Genomic DNA, 19,622 nt, shown 5'->3' with positions numbered 1-19,622 from the left:
CTTAAATTTAAAAAAAAAGAAAAGTTTTGTGGACTTCTCAGATACCAAAGAATATCCTTAGATAACCTTTATAATTTTATTTAAGGTTAATTTGAGTATGAAGAAACACCTACCCATCCCACTCCTATACTCTTTGGACAAGTCAGGAAAAAAGAATGAAAGGTCTGGAGTCAGACAAATCCCAGACAATTCTAATCCCTTGTCACTGTGCTGGTTCCTATCTTTTTGCTCCTCCAAGTCCATTCTCTGTCTCTCCTTATCCTGCTTTGTTCAAACAAAGCTGACTTATCCCCTCGGCATTATCTGAGCTCCCTTACCCTCCAGATTCTTGCTGAGTCAAGATACTAGAAGATACTTTACACGATTACTGTAAGGAAGAGATGAGTGCACCAAGAAGGAAAGGTCACAGTAGTTACCACCCTGACTTCACCCTCCATGATCGTATCCACTGATTGGGTGACCAACTCATCCCAATTTTCCCAGGACTTTCCCAGTTTTAGCATTGAAAGTCCTACCTTCCAGGAATCTCAGATGCAGGCAAACCAGGATGATTAGTCACCCTGTCTACTGACCTCCTCTTCCAAGTTTCCAGCTTTAGCTGGGTTCAAATAAAAGTTTTTTCTCCTCATCTTCATTTCTTTACCTCCTCACCACTTCTCAACACATTTCTGCTCCCCCCAACAAGAGCCCGTCATCCATTCTCTTCTCTCACATCTCAGTCTATCCACCTTTTCTCACACTTTACTATTAATTTCTACATTGACGATTCCCAAACAAACATCTCTGCACTTCTCCCTCATATTTGGAGGGCTAACATTTATTGGGGACTTAGCCTGGAACACAGTTGCAAGAATTTTGCAAACATTATGTTATTTAACCTTTAGAGTCACTTTGCAAGGTAAATAATATTACTACCTCCATTGTGGCAGATGAAAAAGCTAAACCTTTAAAAGGCTAGTAACTGGTGGAGCCAATATTCACACCCAGCTCAGTCTGACTCCAGAGCTCATACCTCCTCGGAGAGACCTTACTGCTACATTTCCCCTCTGTCCCCTGTCCTGGTTTCCCTGATAGCACTCACCTCTGCCTGAAATTTTATTTTTATCTATTTGTATATTGTCACTTCAAGAGGACAAGTACTTTGTTTTCTTTAACACTATATCCTTATTATCTAGAATACGCATTCTCAAACTTAAGCATGTATCAGAATGACTTGAAGGGCTGGTAAAAACAGATTGTTGGACCCCACTCCCAGAGCTTCTGATTCAGTATGTCTGATGTGAGGCCCAAGAACCTGCATTTCTAACAAGTTCCCAGGTGATGCTAATGCTGCTGATGTGGAGACCACACTTTCAGAACCGAAGGCTTAGAACATACCTGGCTCATGGCAGGGAAATCAGTGTTTGTTGAACTAATTAACTCAGTCACTTGACAACTATATTATTCTCCTTGCACCCCCTCTGGAAGTGAATAAATGAGATGATACTCTTGATATTAGCATTTTCAGAACTGATTAGCACTTTTCTCTATTTGGGGAGCACCTCTTCAGTCACCAGAGAAACTGAGAGCTCTGATTTGGAGAACAGGTGGAAGGAATGAGCTATGAAGGAGAAACCTTTTATTCTATATATTAACTTGTGCCAAACTAAAGTCAGCCTGTGTTTGAAATGAGCAATCTATATTCTAAATTTTAGAGAGAATATAGCACCATAATCCAACAGTCACCGGATCAGAAATCTGGACGTCACCATGACTCATCTCTGTCTCTTGACTCTCTAGGTTAATCATCCAACAATCTCTGTCTATGAATTTGAAAGATGGCAGCAAGGGAAAGGTCTGGATTATTCACTTTGCAGGGATTAGCCTGAAGCTGTCTTATAAATGGCTTTGTGATCTTAGGTAAGACATTTAGCTTCTCAGAGCATTGTTTTCCTTATTTTTAATTAGAAAGCATTGGACTAGATCATGATTCTCAATGGGTTTGATTGGCAGAGCACCTGAAAGTATGGTACAGTAGGAAATATTTTGCAATACTGATACACTTATTTTGGGCACGTAAATTAGGAAATGTTTTCACGAGTGGTGATATCTATCATTATATCAAACAAAATCAATGTAGAAAACCAATTATGAATAAATAAGTCATGTAATTTAATATGCTCCGCCCATCCCGAAGCTCTATATTTGCTTGCTGGCAGCAAACAAAAGCAGATTCCAAAGGCCTACGAAAGTTTGGAGGGAGAAAGTTGACTAAATTCCCATATCTTTTACTTCATCTTTTCTGCAAATTGAGACAGTCTACCATGTTAAATTTTTAGTATTCTTCCTCTGGGATTCAGTTATGAGAACTGCTTGCTTTTCCGAAAGGGCACTAAATCTTCATCCCTGGAGAAGCGCTGCCACCATGTGGCAGTGCTTGCTTATGTCAGTCCATCTATTGCCTGTAGTCACTCTATCCTAAAACTTTTTTTTTTCCCACTTTAAGATTATTCAATGAGTTGTTTAAACTCTGAAGTCTACTTTGGAATGGTGAAATAATTACATCTCCCAGAATCTTCTTTCAAAAATAATCTCGTGCTGTAATTCCATATAGTTATAAAGCTTCCTTGGAGAGTGCCTGCTTGAAAGCCAGGGTTGTTTTTCTTGCTTAACATACTGTACCCCCTAACCTTTAAAAATGGCACAGGATGTGGATACTTAATAAATAATTGCTGAGTAATTGATTAAAATATGCCTAAAAAACAAAACCAAAAAATACCAGGGGCTTTTCCCAAGGCACAACAGCACACACACCATCTGCTATTTTGTATGCAGAAGCTCCTTTACTACAACTTTTGACAACCTAAAATACCTGTCAAATATTCATCCACTCATTCAGCAAAACTTGAGCCCTTATTTTAAGCCTATACTAGACACAGAGAACATAAAATTAAATAATCAGCAAAAGAAAGGATAAAAACCACATGATCATGTCAATAGATGCAGAAAAAACATTCAATAAATTCAACATCCATTTATGATAAAAACTCTTACCAAAGTGGGTATAGAGAGAATATATCTCAACATAATAAAAGCTATTTATGACAAACCCACAGCCAACATAATACTCAATGGTGAGAAGTTGAAAGCCTTCCCACTAAAATCTGGGACAAGACAAGGATGCCCACTCTCACCACTTCTATTCAACATAGTATTGGAAGGCCTAGCCACAGCAATCTGTAGACAAGAAAAAGAAATAAAAGGATTCAAACTGGAAGAGGAGAGATAAAATAGTTGTTATGCAGATAACATGATACATAAAACTCTAAAGACTCCACACTAAAACGACTCGAGTTGAATGAATTCAGCAAGGTAGCAGGATACAGGATTAACATACAGAAATCTGTGGCATCTTTTTACACTAGCAATGAAATATCAAAAAAGGAAAGTAAAAAAACAATCCCTTTTAAAATTGCATCAAAAAAAAAATACTGAGAGGTCCAGGACCAAACTTAACCCAGCAGTGGGCAGGCACTGATTCCTCCTGCCAGGAAACCTGCATAAGTCTCTAGTCCAGCCTCATCCACCAGGGGACAGAAACCAGAAATAAGAAAGCAACAACCCCAAAGCCTCTGGAAGGAATCCACAAACACAGGCCAGACTCTACACTGGGACTGGCTGGACCCTGGCCCTTGGTGACAAGAGAGGAGTGTACTGCTGGGACACATAGGATGTCTCCCACAAAGGGCCACTTCTCCAAGGTCAAGATACGTAACTAACCTACCTAAAAATACAAATAGAAAGATAGACAATATGAGGCAGCAGAGGAATATCTCCCAGGCCAAGGCACAAGATAAAATCCCAGAAGAAGAAATAAGTGATGAGGAGATAGTCAATTTATTTGAGAAAGAGTTTAAAGTAATGATAGCAAAGATGTTCAGAGAACTCAAGAAGAGTATAGATGTACAGAGTGAAGTTTTTAGCAAAGAGTTGGAAAATATAAAGAATACCCAGAATTGAAGAATAAAATCACTAAAATGAGTAACACACTAGAAGGAATGAAGAATAGAGTAAATGATGCAGAAGAACGGATCACTGAGCTAGAAGACAGATTAGTGGAAATCACTACTGCAGAACAGAAAAAAGAATGAAAAGAAATGAGGATAGTTTAAGAGAACTCTGGGACAACATAAAGCTCACTAATATTCTCATTAAAGGGGTCCCAGAAAAAGAAGAGAGAGAGAAAGCACCTGAGAAATTTTTGAAGAGATAATAACTGAAAACTTCCTTAACTTAGGAAAGGAAACAGTCACTGAAATCCAGGAAGCACAGAGAATTCCACACAGGATCAACCCAAAGAGGAACACACCAAGGAACATAGTCATCAAATTGACAAAAATTAAGGATAAGGAGAAAATATTAAAATTAACAAGACAAAAGCAACAAATAACATACAAGGGAACTCCCATAAGGTTATCAGCTGATTTTTTCAGCAGAAACTCTACAGGCCAGAAGGCACGATATATTTAAAGTGATGAAGGGAAAAACTAACAACCAAGAATACTCTATCTGGCAAGGCTCTCATTCAGATTCGATGGAGAAATCAAAAGCTTCACAGACAAGCAAAAGCTAAAATAATTCGGCACTACCAAACCAGTTTTACAAAAAATGTTAAAAGGAACTTCTCTTGTCATCTAACCACAAGAAAAGATAAGAAAAAGAAGAAAGAGAAAAAAAGACCTACAAAAGATTGCTTTGGCAATCTGGGGTCTTTTATGGTTCCATATAAATTTTGCAATTGTTTGTTCTACTCCTGTGAAAAATGTCATATTTTGACAAGAGTTGCATTGGATCTGTAGATTGCTTTGGGTAGTATGACCATTTTGATAATATTGATTCTTCAAATCCAAATGCACAAGGTATCTTTCCATTTCTTTGTATCATCTTCAATTTCCTTCATCAATGTTTTACAGTTTTCAGAGTATAGGTAACCCCCTTGGTTAAGTTTATTTCTAGATATTTTGTTGCTTTTTATGCAATGGAAATGTTTATGCCAGTTATAAAATTCTGTTTTTTGAAGTGGAAAAAAAAAGTGAATGAAGGGCTGCATGGCAAAATGGCCTTCTTTTTTATGGGAGAATTGTATTCCATTGCATATATATGCTCCATCTCCTTTATCCATTCATCTATCGATGTGCACTTAGGATGGTTCCGTATCTTGATAATCATAAATAATGCTGCTGTTTTAAAAAACTGTATAGGACTAAATGTACACACCCAAAAGACTGTAAGATTAGAGTATTTTATCAATGTCAATATCCTGATTGCCGTATTGTACTATAGTTTTACAAGATGTTACCATTGAGGGAAACTGGGTAAAGAGAATTTGAGCTCTCTCTTCATTGTTTCTTATGACTGTGTGTGGACCTATAATCTCAAATATTTTAATGAAAAAAATTTCTTGGTTCTTATAACAGATTAATCTCTAAATAATTATGCTGAGTGTAAGAAGAAGACCAAAAAAAGGGGGGAGAATACATACTGTATAATTCCATTTATATAAAATTCTAGAAAGTGAAAAAAAAACCCTCCCCCCGGGACACACCTCCCTTTCCCCAACTTGCAAACCCAAAAGCTGAGTCAATTTGCAACTATGAAAGAGACTATTAGTTGCCTTCTAATTTTCACTTCCTCTCCTCTCTACTGAAAAAAACTCAATTTTATTTCATGTGCCATTGTGACCAGCAAAAGGAGTATTTCCAGGCCTCCTTTACCACAATAGTTAGTGAATATTATACAACAATAACTTGTTGGGTGGATTTTTCAGGGAGGTTTCTTAAAGAAAGCTGTTTCATCTAAGAGATGGACCATAGGTCGTTGATGACCATGAAGTCACATTACCAAATCTAAACTCCTACCTCTGGACTTCTTCTATGTACAAGAAAAATAAACACCAATCTTATTGAAAAAAATAAATAAATAAAAATAAAATACTTAGGAATAAACTTCACCAAGAAAGTGAAAGACTTATACACTGAGAACTATAAAACACTGATAAAGGAAATTAAAGATGACTTAAAGAAATGGAAAGATACCCCATGTTCTTGAATTTGAAGAATTAATATTGTTAAAATGGCCATACTGCCCAAGGCAATCTACAGATCTAATGTGATCCCTGTCAAAATACCCAGGATGTTTTTCACAGAACTAGAACAAATAATCCTAAAATTTATATGGAATCACAAAAGACCCAGAATTGTCAAAGCATTACTGAGGAAAAAGAAGGAAGCTGGAGGCATAACCCTCCCAGACTTCAGACAATACTACAAAGCTACAGTAATGAAAACAGAGTGGTATTGGCACAAAAACAAACATATGGATCAATGGAACAGAATAGGGCGCCCAGAAATAAATCCAAAGACTTATGGTCAATTAATCTTTGACCAAGTAGGCAAGAATATATAGTGGGGAAAAGATAGTCTCTTCAGCAAGTGGTATTGGGAAAGTCGGACAGCTGCATGTAAATCAATGAAGTTAGATTTGATACCATACACAAACATAAGCTCAAAATGGCTTAAAAGGCCTTTCTCTTGTCTTGAGACAGCCTGCACTCCATCTATGGATAAATCTACTTTTACTAAAAAAAAAAAAGGCTTAAAGTCTTACATATAAGAAGGACACCATAAATCTCCTTGAAGAGAACATAAACAAAACATTCTCTGACATAAATCATTGCAATGTTTTCTTAGGTTAATCTCCCAAGGCAATAAAAATAAAATGAAAAATAAACAAAAGTGACCCTAATTAAACTTATATATTTTTGCACAGCAAAGAAAACCATAAATGAAATGAAAAGACAACCCATGGACTGGGAGTAAATATTTGCAAATGATGCAACTGACAAGGGCTTAACTTCCAGAATATACAAACAGCTCGTACAACCCAATAACAAACAAACAAAAAGAAACAACTCAATTTAAAAATGGGCAGAAGATGTCCATGAATGACTGAAAAATTGTGCTGAACACTGGAATTTTACACAACATTGTAAAATGATTACAAATCAATAAAAAATGTTTAAAAAAATGGGCAGAAGACCTAAAGAGACATTTCTCCAATGAAGACACACAGATGGCCATGAAAATATGCTCAATATTGCTAATTTTCAGAGAAATACAAATCAAAACTACAATGAGGTATCTCCTCACACTGGTCAGAATGATCATCATTAAAAAAAAATCCACAAACAATAAATACTGGAGAGGGTGTGGAGAAAAGTGACTCCTTCTACACTGTTGGCAGGAATGTAATTTGGTGCAGCCACTATAGAAAATAGTACAGAGAGTCCTTAAAAAACTGAAAATAGACTTATCCTATGATCCAGCAATCCCACTTCTGGGCATATATCAGGAGGAAACTCTAATTTGAAAAAACACATGCACCTCAATGTTCATAGCAGCACTATTTACAATAACCAAGACATGGAAGCAACCTAAATGTCCATTGACAGATGACTGAATAAAAAAGTTATGGTGTATTTATACAATGGAATGCCACTCAGCCATAAAAAAAAGAATGAAATAATGCCATTTGCGGCAACATGGATGGACCTAGAGATTGTTATACTAAATGAAGTAAGCCAGACAGAGAAAGACCATATGATATCACTTATATGGGGAATCTAAAAAAAATGACACAGATGAACTTATTTACAAAACGGAAACAGACTCACAGACATAGAAAACAAATTTATGATTACCAAAGGAAAAGAGGGGTGGTAAATTAGGAGTTTGGGATTAGCAGATACAAGCTACTATAAACAGAATAGATAAACAACAAGGACCTACTGTACAGCACAGAGAACTGTGTTCACTAGCTTGTAATAACCTATAATGAGTAAGAACGTGAAAAAGAATATATACAGAAACTAACACACCATTGTAAATCAACCATACTTCAACTTAAAAAAATAAATAAATAAAATACAGTCTTGTTCTCAGAGAGTCTCTCAATGCTGGTTGAAGACAGACAAGTAAATAGACACATGTAATAGTAGAAGTGTTTGCAAGTAGCTGTGGGGACCCCGAGAGAGAGGCAACTGATTGTACCAGGGGCCGTTCATGGGGAGATGACTCCTGAACTGAATTTCAAAGATGGATTGGAATTCTCCAGGCTGGCACTGGGAGGAGAAGGCATTCCAGGTATGTGTAGGGGCTTGATAAAGCATGTTGTGTTGGGGAAGTGAAAGTAGGTCAGTGTGACTAGAGCACAGGGTGTGTGTTTGGGGGAGGGGGAGGGGTGGCCAGAACCATGGCTGAAATTTAAACAGGGAACAAAAAAGTCTGGAATGCTATGCTTGGAGTTTAGTTTTTCGACAGTAAGAACTGGGCAGCTGGGCGTAGGGGAGGTGTTACGAAGGAGAGCAACATGGTTAGATGTATGTTTGAGAAAGATTATTCTGGCGGCATATGAAGGATGGATTGGAAGGGGATTAGACTGCAGGCCGGAAGACCAGTTGTCTAGGTGGGAGATTATAGAGACCTGAACTAGGTCAATGGTAGTAACAATGGAGAGGAGGAGATGAATTGGGGGTGGGGGTGGAAACAGGCAATATTGACAGGGCTTGTTAATGATTAACCTTGAGGGGCGAGGGACAGTGCAGTTGATATAAGTGACTCTCAGTTTTCTGGATTGGTGAGTGACAGATTATGGTGCCAGTCTCCAAAACTGAAAATATAGGTCACTAATTCCAAATATAGACTCACTTTAGTTTGGCACAAATTAAAACGTAGAATAAAAGTTTTCCCTTTTCTAGCTCACCCCAGTGTGCCCATTGTCCAAACTGGAGCTCTCTCTCTTAGCTTTTTTGTTGAGTGAAGAGGTATTCCCCAGGAACATGCCTTTCCAGTTCCAAACTGCTAGCTGTGCAGCACCCCAAACCTTAACCCAGCAGTTTACAGTATTCCATTCATGTATTTTCTCTTCAATTCCCTTTTCCTTTCTGGCTACCTACCCAGGAAAAATGTATGAGAAATTCCTCTGCCCTGCTTTATTCAATATGTTTACCTCAGGCTTTTTGTTTCAGTTTTTGTAAAAACTCAAGTGTTTTCACAATCCAATCTTCCATGGCTTGTGATCTGAGTAGTATTTATTTAGATATTAGCATCCTTAGCACTTGCTCAATTACATCTCAATCACATATACCTCAGCCAGTCTAGGGAGAATTTATCCATATACGTATGTTTAGCAGAAGGGGATTCCATCACAGAAGGACAAAAGTGGTCTGCTCCATTCCTACTTTCTATTAAATTTCACCACCTGCTTATGAGCAGGCTAGTGCCTGACATTCTTCAGACATGCCAGATAATTCAAATGTACCTAGAAGAGCGGAGTCTTATGGAAATATAGTAACTTCTTCAAGAACAGTATAGCTGGAGTGGGGAAGAAACGCTTCCTAAGCCAGGAGGTGGTACTGGGCAGACAAAACAGTATTATTCCCACAGTAGACCCAAAGGATGGTCTTATTAGCAGTATTTGACCAGGGGATTTATCATGGTTGTCATAATGACCTTTAGTGGGTAGGGCCAGAGTTGCTAAATGTCAGTAAGAAACACTGAAATAAGCAAAAAGGAAGAAGGACGGTATTCTAAATGGGGAAAATGAAATGGGTAAAGGCATGGAGACAGGAATGATGATAAGATTTTCAGGGAAATATTCAATTAGTGACTTTATGATGATGGAACAGAAGATAGGAGATACGATGTCAAGGTTATTAAATTAAACTAAACTAATTGAAGACCTACAAAGTGTCCCTTTGGAGCCTGAATGTCTTATACATGGAATATACAGAAAGAATAAGGTAAGATTCCTTCCTTTGAGGATAAAACACACACACACAAGTAAATATATTATTGAGCAGATTGTGGTGAGAGTTCAGGAAAGATATGAGATTTGTGCTCTGGAAGCAAGATCACAGCAGACCTAAAATATAAAGCATGGAACATTAGACGTGATATAATACATCCATTCACTCCACAAACCTTTATCGTGATATAATACATCCATTCACTCCACAAACCTTTATCGAGCAATGTGATACATTGTTAGAATAATCACAGCTGTGTCCTCACCCTTTTTCAGTGTGATTTTGCTGCACCTCTCATCTAGTTCTTGATCTCTTAAATCTGGGCTGTCCTTGTTACTTTCATTGATCAACAGAATATAGTGAAAGCAACATTGTATAGATAACTTCTAAGGCTAAGCCTTAAGGAACTTTATAGCATTCACTTTTATCATCTTTTTTATAACATTTTTTTATTGAGTTATAGTCATTTTACAATGTTGTGTCAAATTCCAGTGTAGAGCACAATTTTTCAGTTATACATGAACATACATATATTCATTGTCACATTTTTTTTCACTGTGAGTTACCACAAGATCTTGTATATATTTCTCTGTGCTATACATTATAATCTTGTTTATCTATTCTACATTTTGAAATCCCAGTCTGTCCCTTCCCAAACCCTACCCCCTTGGCAACCACAAGTTTGTATTCTATGTCTATGAGTCTGTTTCTGTTTTGTATTTATGGGTTTGTTTTTTTTAGGTTCCACATATGAGCGATCTTATATGGTATTTTTCTTTCTCTTTCTGGCTTACTTCACTTAGAATGACATTCTCCAGGAACATCCATGTTGCTGCAAATAGCGTTATGTTGTCAGTTTTTATGGCTGAATAGTATTCCATTGTATAAATATACCACATCTTCTTTATCCAGTCATCTGTTGATGGACATTTAGGCTGTTTCCATGTATTGGCTATTGTAAATAGTGCTGCTATGAACATTGGGGTGCAGGTGACATTTTGAAGTAGAGTTCCTTCTAGATATATGCCCAAGAGTGGGATTCCTGGGTCATATGGTAAGTCTATTCCTAGTCTTTTGAGGAATCTCCATATTGTTTTCCACAGTGGCTGCACCAAACTGCATTCCCATCAGCAGTGTAGGAGGGTTCCCTTTTCTCCACAGCCTCTGCAGCATTTGTCATTTGTGGACTTTTGAATGATGACCATTCTGACTGGTGTGAGGTGATACCTCATTGTAGTTTTGATTTGCATTTCTCTGATAATTAGTGATACTGAGCATTTTTTCATGTCCCTATTGATCATTTGTATTTCTTCCTTGGAGAATTGCTTGTTTAGGTCTTCTGCCTATTTTTGGATTGGGTTGTTTGTTTTTTTTCTTATTAAGTCATATGAGCTGCTTATATATTCTGGAGATCAAGCCTTTGTCGGTTTCATCTGCAAAAATTTTCTCCCATTCCGTAGGTCGTCTTCTTGTTTTACTTATGGTTTCCTTTGCTGTGCAGAAGCTTGTAAGTTTAATGAGGCCCCATTCATTTATTCTTGCTTTTATTTCTATTGCTTGGGTAGACTGCCCTAGGAGAACATTTTTGAGATGTATGTGAGATAATGTTTTGCCTATGTTTTCTTCTAGAAGGTTTATTGTATCTTGTCTTACGTTCAAGTCTTTGATTCATTTTGAGTTTATTTTTGTGTGCGGTGTAAGGGAGTGTTCTAGCTTCATTACTTTACATGCTGCTGTCCAGTTTTCCCAACATGATTTGCTGAAGAGACTGCTTTATTCCATTGTATATTCTTGCCTCCTTTGTCAAAGATTAGTTGACCAAGAGTTTGTGGGTTCATTTCTGGGCTCTCTATTCTGTTCCATTGGTCCTGTTTTTGTACCAATACCATGCTGTTTTGATTCCTGTAGCTCTATAGTATTGTCTGAAGTCTGGGAGAGTTATTCCTCCAGCCTGTTTCTTTTTCTTCAGTAATGGTTTGGCAATTCTAGGTCTTTTGTGGTTCCATATAAGTTTTATTATGATTCATTTTTATTATCTTAAAATATTGCTGCCATTTAAGAAACACACGACATCTTGTTGGATGTGCCTCATAGAGGAAAATCAAGGCTCTTAACCAACAGCTAATTGCTAGATTTGACTATCTTGAACCATCCAGTCCCACTGAACCTCCAGATGAATGCAAGTATCGAGTGACCAAAGGTGAGATGAGCAGAAGAACTGACCAACTAAACCTAGCCAAATTACAGAATCGTGGGCAAATAAACAAGCCACTATTTCAATATGGTTTGTTATGCAGCAAAAGATAATTAAAACAAGCTCCTACCATGGGTCAGGAACAGGAAGTACAATTTGAAATAAAGTTTCCACTCTTGGTGATTATATTCTTGTAGCAGAAGATAGACAATAGCAAATAAGTAAATAAATATATAATGTCAGATAGTGATAAGGGATGTCAGGGTGGATCCCAAATAGCCAAAGCACACTTGAGAAAGAAGAAGAAAGCTTAAGGCATCATGCTTTCTGATTTCAAACTCTATTACAAAGCTACAACAATCAAAGAGATACATAGATAAATGGAACAGAATAGAGAGCCGAGAAACAGATTCATGCATATATGGTCAATTAATTTACAACAAAGGAGCTACGAATACACAATGGGAAAAGGACAGGCTTTTTAATAAATGGTGTTGGGAAAACTGGACAGCCACAAGCAAAAGAATAAAACTGAACCACTATCTTACATTATACATAAAAATTAAATCAGAATGAATCAACAACTTGATCATAAGACCTGAAACCTTAAAACTCCTAGAAGAAAACATAGGCAGTAAGCTCCTTGATAGCAGTTTTGGTAATAATCTTTTGGATTTGACACCAAAAGCAAAGGCGACAAAAGTAAAAATAGGTAGGTGGGACTATATCAAACTAAAAGCTGTACAGCAAAGGAAATTATCAACAAAATGAAAAGGAATTCTACTGAATGAGAGAAAATATTTGCAAATCATATATCTGACAAGGGGCTAATATACAAAATATAAAGAATCCATACAACTCCATAGCAAAAACAAAAACAATTTGACTTTTTAAAAATGGGCAGAGGATCGAATAAACTTTTTTCCAAAGAAGACATACTTACGGTGGACAAGCACATGAAAAGTTGCTCGACATCACCAATCATCAGGTAAATACTACAGTGAGATATCACCTCACACCTGTTAGATGCCTGTATCAAAAAGGGCTAACAAGTATTGGCAATGATGTGGAGAAGAGGGAACACTTGTACACTGATGGTGGGAATGTAAATTAGTAAAATAGTATGGAGGTTACTTAAAAATTTTTTAAATGGAATTGTCACATGATCAGTCAATTCCACTTCTGGGTATTTATTCAAAGAAAATAAAAACACTAACTTGAAAAGATACATGAACCCCCATGTTCATTGAAGCATTGTTTACAATAGCCAAAATATGGAACCAGCCTAAAAATCCGTTGATGGGTGAATGGATAAAGAATATGTGAGATATATATATGTAAAATTCAGCCATAGAAAAAGAATGAAATCTTGACATCTGTGAAAACGCAGATGGACCTTGAAGGCATTATGTTAGTGAGATAAGTCAGACAGAGAAAAACAAATACCATATGATCTCGCATATATGTGGAATCTAAAAAATAAATTGAGTTCTTAGATATAGAGAACAGATTGGTGGTTGCCAGAGTCAGGGAGTAGGGGGCAGGTAAAATGGGTAAAGGGGGTCAAAGGTACCAACTTCCAGTTATAAAATAAATAATGGGGGAGGGTATAGCTCAGGTGGTAGCTCGCATGCTTAGCCCACACAAGGTCCTGGGTTCAATCCCCAGTACCTCCTCAGAAAATAAATAAATAAATAAATCTAATCACCTCCCAAAATAAACTAAAATAAGAAAGATTAATAAATAAATAATAAATAAGACATGGGAATGTAATGTACAGCATGTGGACTATAGTTAGTAATACTGTATGGCATATTTGAAAGCTGCTAAGAGAGAAATCTTTACAAAGCTCATCACAAGAAAAAAATTGTAGCTGTGTATGGTGATGGATGTTAGCTAGACTCATTGTGGTGATTGTTTTACAATATATATATATAAATATCAAATCATTATGTTGTACACCTGAAACTAATATAATGTTATGTGTCAACTATACAATTTTTTAAATGTTTATTTAAGAAAGGGGGTTAGAGGATGACAGGTGTGGTTGGGAGCACAGGAAAAGAGATGCTATTTTAGAAAAATAAATCCTTTGAAGAAAATATGAAAATAGTCTAGAAAAGAGATTTTCATGCCTGTTGATAACTATCAGGAAGTTTTTCTGTTTTCTAACCCCGATCCTTCTAACTGCATTAAAATCCATTTATAGATTCATGGAAGAAACTTTAGAAGTCAGTTCATCCTATCTCCTTACATAAACAAACTGAACCCCAGAGAAGGTGTTATGGTATCTATAATTTACATATATTAAATATTATAATATGTAATATAAAATAGATGATGTATAATATGTTAACGTGATATGTATTTAAATATTCTGGGCTAGAAAGTTTGAGATACATGTGTGTTAACTCCTTTTAGTGTAAACCTTGGAGGCTATTAGTTAACTTTTGAAGTACCCTAATAAGAAATATATACTCTAGGAGTTAGTACCTAAGAAATTCTAGTCAATAGTCCACATTCCAGTAGCAGTTACAACAAGAACTTCAACTACTTTCATCTTAAATCAGCAGTAGAAGGCTGTTAAATATGGTTAGAAGTTAGATGTGTTTTCTTCATGGGTGAGATAAAAAGTGTCTAGATATGTGATTTGGCTAGAAGTACTGTATTATGTCGGTACCTCCACCCTTGCTTGGCCAAGATATAAGAATCTAGTGAGCCCAGCAACTAGGTTCTTCAGAGTGATGTTATGAGCTAGGAACTATTCAGTCCTTTTCTCCCTCTTAGTGGAGGATCCGGTCATCAGATTCTAACTAGCAGGTTAAATGAATCCTGCTGCTAGGATATGGTCTTATTTACTTACAATAAACCTTTCGTGCAAGGTACTTGGCACTGTGTCTAAAAGGATGAAGGGCTGGGACTTCATTGAGCTTACAAGTTGTATGACTGGTTTTGCCTGCTTGTTAATAAATATTTTGAACTTGTGGAAGATTTCAGTCTGAGACTTGCTTTCATTGTAACACACCACTTGGCAGTAAGGTTTTGAGAAAGAACTTATGGCCCATCTCTCACTGTTAGGGGCTGCTACTATCTGCCTCTCACCTCTGCAATAACAACAATCCAAAATACCACTCAATAATGAATAAATAAATGTTTATTAATATAATATACTTAATAAATGAGTAAGTTGGCTTGGGTCAGTTTGTGACAGGAGATGATCTGCCTAAGATCGCATAGCAAATTGATTCTTGTCACCATCAAATGCTAAACAAACGACTTGGACCCACAGTACCAAAAAGAAGCCAACCAGTGTTGAGTCAAGGTAGACAATGCAGTGTTTTAGGAAGTTCAGTTTGCTGCCATCAAAGAATGGGTTGGGAAGAGAAACCCTGGAGACAGGAACACCAGTGCTATATCATTGCTATATCACCCAGGTGAGGCACAGGCCAGAAGGGCAGCATGGTGCAGTGGAACAAGCATGGGCACTGGCATCACAGAGATCTTTCTTTGTTCACAGTCTGGCTCTGCCACTTATCAGCCATGCAACTGGGAGGAAATCGCTTCCCTTTTCTGAGTCCATTTCCCCAAATGAAATAACCATTAAATGAGATGGTATATGTTAAGACCCCTAACTCACTGATTGGCACGTGGTAGGCATTAAATAAATGCTAATTCCTTTCATCATCATTAAACCATAAGGTAGAAAGATGGAATGGATGCAGAAAAAAGACTAGTCTAAACCTGAAGCAAGGGCTTAACCTCTTGCCTGTAGCAAACATTAGAAGCAAAATTTGGGCTCTAATTTGCTAGAATTCTATTGTTCTTCTTGCTTGACAACATCATTTCAAATAAACAAACTTTTGTTAAGCAGAGTACTTAGTCTTATTCAAAGTGCAGAGATGATAAATAAAGATGATGTCTGTCTTCAAGGAGCATCTAGTCTTAATATTTTCTTTGTGTCTATTAATGCTTTAATTTCTCCCCCTTTGAGCTACCACTAGCCTTCCAAATACTGTGACATCAGATTCAACTATTATTTTTTAGAAAGAACTGATGTGCCAGGCACTAGACTAGACCCCTCACGTACATTGTTTAATCAACACAACAAACCTTCAAGGTCTGTATTGTTATTATCCCCATTTTATAGAAGAAAACTAAAACAGATAGGGAAAGAGGGTTTATTATCCAGGGTCACATAGTTAATTAACAGCATAGCTAGGATCCGAATCTAATCTAACTCCAAGTCCAATGCTCTTTCAATGGTTTCAGGATGTTTCTTTTCTATATTTATAGATACATGACTTCACTGTCTTTTTAGAAGTCAGATATCAACTCTGTTAAAAATGCCAAGTTTTTAGGGGGCTGTTAGGTATAAGAGTTACTAGTATAACAATATGTATTTGAGCAATAACCCCAGAGCTACCAATAATACTTGAATAAATTACCAAATGAAATGTCTGGCTTTGCTATAATTTTTTTCTTCTCATGGAAGCAAATGAGACTTATACATTATGACCATTACTCAAAGTACAGCTATCACAATCCTCTACCATTTCTTACAAGGTATCCACATGAATGAATGAAGAGAGATAGATGAACAAATGCAAATACCCTTTTTAAAGGTTCTTTATTTGGAAATCCTGGCTTTTTTTTTCCAGCGTGAAAAAAAATGTTTAATTGGAGTGCTTGATCTGTTTACATTTAACATAATTATTAATGTGCTTGAGTTTAAGTCTGTCATCTTGGTATTCGTTTTCTCTTGGTCTCATCTGTTCCTCATGTCCTGCTTTCTTTTGGGTGAATTTAATGTTCCATTTATTTCCTCTACTTCTGGCTATAATTCTTTAAATATGCATTTGTAACTTATCACAATCTACCTTCAAATGATACTGTACCCTTTTATGAATAATGTAAGAAATCTTACAATAGTATTATTTCATTAACCTACACCTGCCCATTGAATCCTTGTCTTATATTTGTAAATCCCACAACACATTATACACTTACATTATATATATGTTATGTGTATAAATAAAGTTAGATATTGTTTCTGAAAAAGTCTTCTATATTTATTCAGATATTTACCATTTCTGGTGCTTTTCATTTTTTTCCTGCAGATTTGAATTTTTACCTGGTATCGTTTCCTATCAGCTTCTAGAACTTGTAGCATTTCTTGTTATGCAGGTCTGTCTGAAATAAATTCTCTTAGCATTGTCTACCTGCAAATGTTTTTATTTCATCTTCGGTTTTGAAGATTATTTTGGTTTTTATTTCTAGCACTTTAAAGATGTCACCCGTTGTCTTTTGGCCTTCATTTCTGGAAAGTCATCCATCCTTTGTAACATTACTTTCCTGTATGTAATATGTCTTTTTTCCTTCTGGTTCCTTTTATTTTATTTTATTTTATTTTCACTTAAAATTTTTTTTTTTGTCTTGGGGAGAGGTAATTAGTTTTATTTATTTATTTTAATGGAGGTACTGGGGATCGAACCCAGGACCTTGGGCATGCTAGGCATGTGCTCTACCACTGAACTATACCCTCCCCCTCCTTCTGAATCCTTTCAGAATGCTACTTTCATGTTTGGTTTTCAGTAGTTTGAATAGGATATATCTAGGTGCATTTTATTTTTTGTTGTTGTTGATGATTTACAATATTGTGTTCATTTTTGGTATACAGCAAAATGATTCAGTTATACATATATATTTCTTTTTCATATTCTTTTCCGTTATGGTTTATTACAAGATATTGAATATAGTTCCTTGTGCTATACAGTAAAACACTGTTGCTTATTTATTTTATATATAGTTGTTTGTATTTGCTAATCCTAAACTTCTAAATTATCTCTCCCCTCTACCCTTTCCCCTTTGGTAACCATAAGCTTGTTCTCTATGTCTGTGGATCACTTCTGTTTTGTAAATAAGTTCATTTATATCATATTTTAGATTCCACATATAAGTGATATCAAATGATATTTGTCTTTCTGTCGGACTTACTTCACTTAGTATAATAATCTCTAGGTCCATCCATGTTTCATTCTTTTTTGTGGCATTATTTTCATTCTTTTTTGTGGCTGAGTGGTATTCCATTGTATAAGTATACCACATCTTCTTTATCCATTCATCTATCAATGGGCATTTAGGTTGCTTCCATGTCTTGTTATTGTAAATAGTGCTGCTATGAACATTGGGGTGCATGTGTATTTCCAAATTAGAGTTTTCTCCAGATATACGCCCAAGAGTGTGATTGCTAGGTCATATGATAGGTCTGTTTTTAATTTGTAAGGAACCTCGATACTATTTTCCATAGTGGCTGCACCAATTTCCATTCCCACCAACAGTGTAGAAGGGTTCCCTTTTCTTCACACCCTCTTTAGTATTTATTGTTTGTAGACTTTTTAATGATGGCCATTCTGACTGGTGTTAGGTGATACCTCATTGTAGTTTTGATTTGCACTTCTCTAATAATTAGTAATATTGAGCATCTTTTCATATGCCTATTGGCCATCTGTAAGTCTTCTTTGGAAAAATGTCTGTTTAGGTCTTCTGTCTATTTTTTGACTGAGTTGGGGTTTTGTTGTTGTTGTTGTTATTGAGTTGTATGAGCTCTTCGTATATTCTGAAAATTAAGCCCTTGTCAGTTGCATCATTTGCAAATATTTTCTCCCGGTCTGTAAATTGTCTTTTTATTTTTTTATGGTTTTTCTTTGCTGTGCAAAAGTTTTTATAAGTTTGATTAGGTCCCATTTGTTTATATTTGCTTTTTTTTCCTATTACCCTGGGAGACTGATCTAAGAAAACATTGCCTCAATTTATGTCAGAGTATTTTGCCTATATTCTCTTCCAGAAGTTTTATGTATCATGTCTTATATTTAAGTCTTTATGCCATTTTGAATTTATTTTTGTATATGGTGTGAGGGAGTGTTCTAACTTTATTGATTTACACATGGCTGTCCAGCTTTCCCTGCACCACTTATTGAAGAGATTGTCTTTTCTCCATTATATATTCTTCTTTTGTCTAAGATTAATTGACCATAGCTGTATGAGTTTATTTCTGGCTCTCTTAGGTGTGGTTTTATATGTATTTATTCCTGCTTAGGATTTGCTAAGCTTCTTGAATCTGTACATTTTATCTTTCATCTATTTTAGAAAAATCTCAGCTATTACCTCTTCAAATACTTTTTTGTTGTTGATTTTTCTCTCCCCTCTTTGTCTGGAACTCCAATTACACATATGTTAGAATATTTAATTTTGTCTCAGTTCTTGGACACTTTGTTCCATACTTTTTGCTCTTTTTTCTCCTGTTTGTGTTTAGTTTGGATAATTTATACTGACCTGCATTCAAGCATCTGATTCTTTCCTCTGCTGTGTTGTGTCTGCTGTTAAGCCAATTAAAAAACATTCTTCTTTTCTTATATCTTGTTTTTCATTTCTAGCACTTCCATTTGGTTCTTTTTTATAGTTTATATCTCTCTGCTAAAATTCTCCATCTGTTCATGCATTTTATCCACCTTTTCCCTAGAACACTTACTTATTTATCATAGCTGTTTTAAAGTCCTGTCTGATGATTTAAAATCTGAGCTATCA

The sequence above is a fragment of the Vicugna pacos genome, chromosome 13 (assembly GCF_048564905.1).
Source record: "Vicugna pacos chromosome 13, VicPac4, whole genome shotgun sequence".
Lineage (NCBI taxonomy): Eukaryota > Metazoa > Chordata > Mammalia > Artiodactyla > Camelidae > Vicugna > Vicugna pacos.
Note: the sequence above shows the minus strand (reverse complement) of the source record.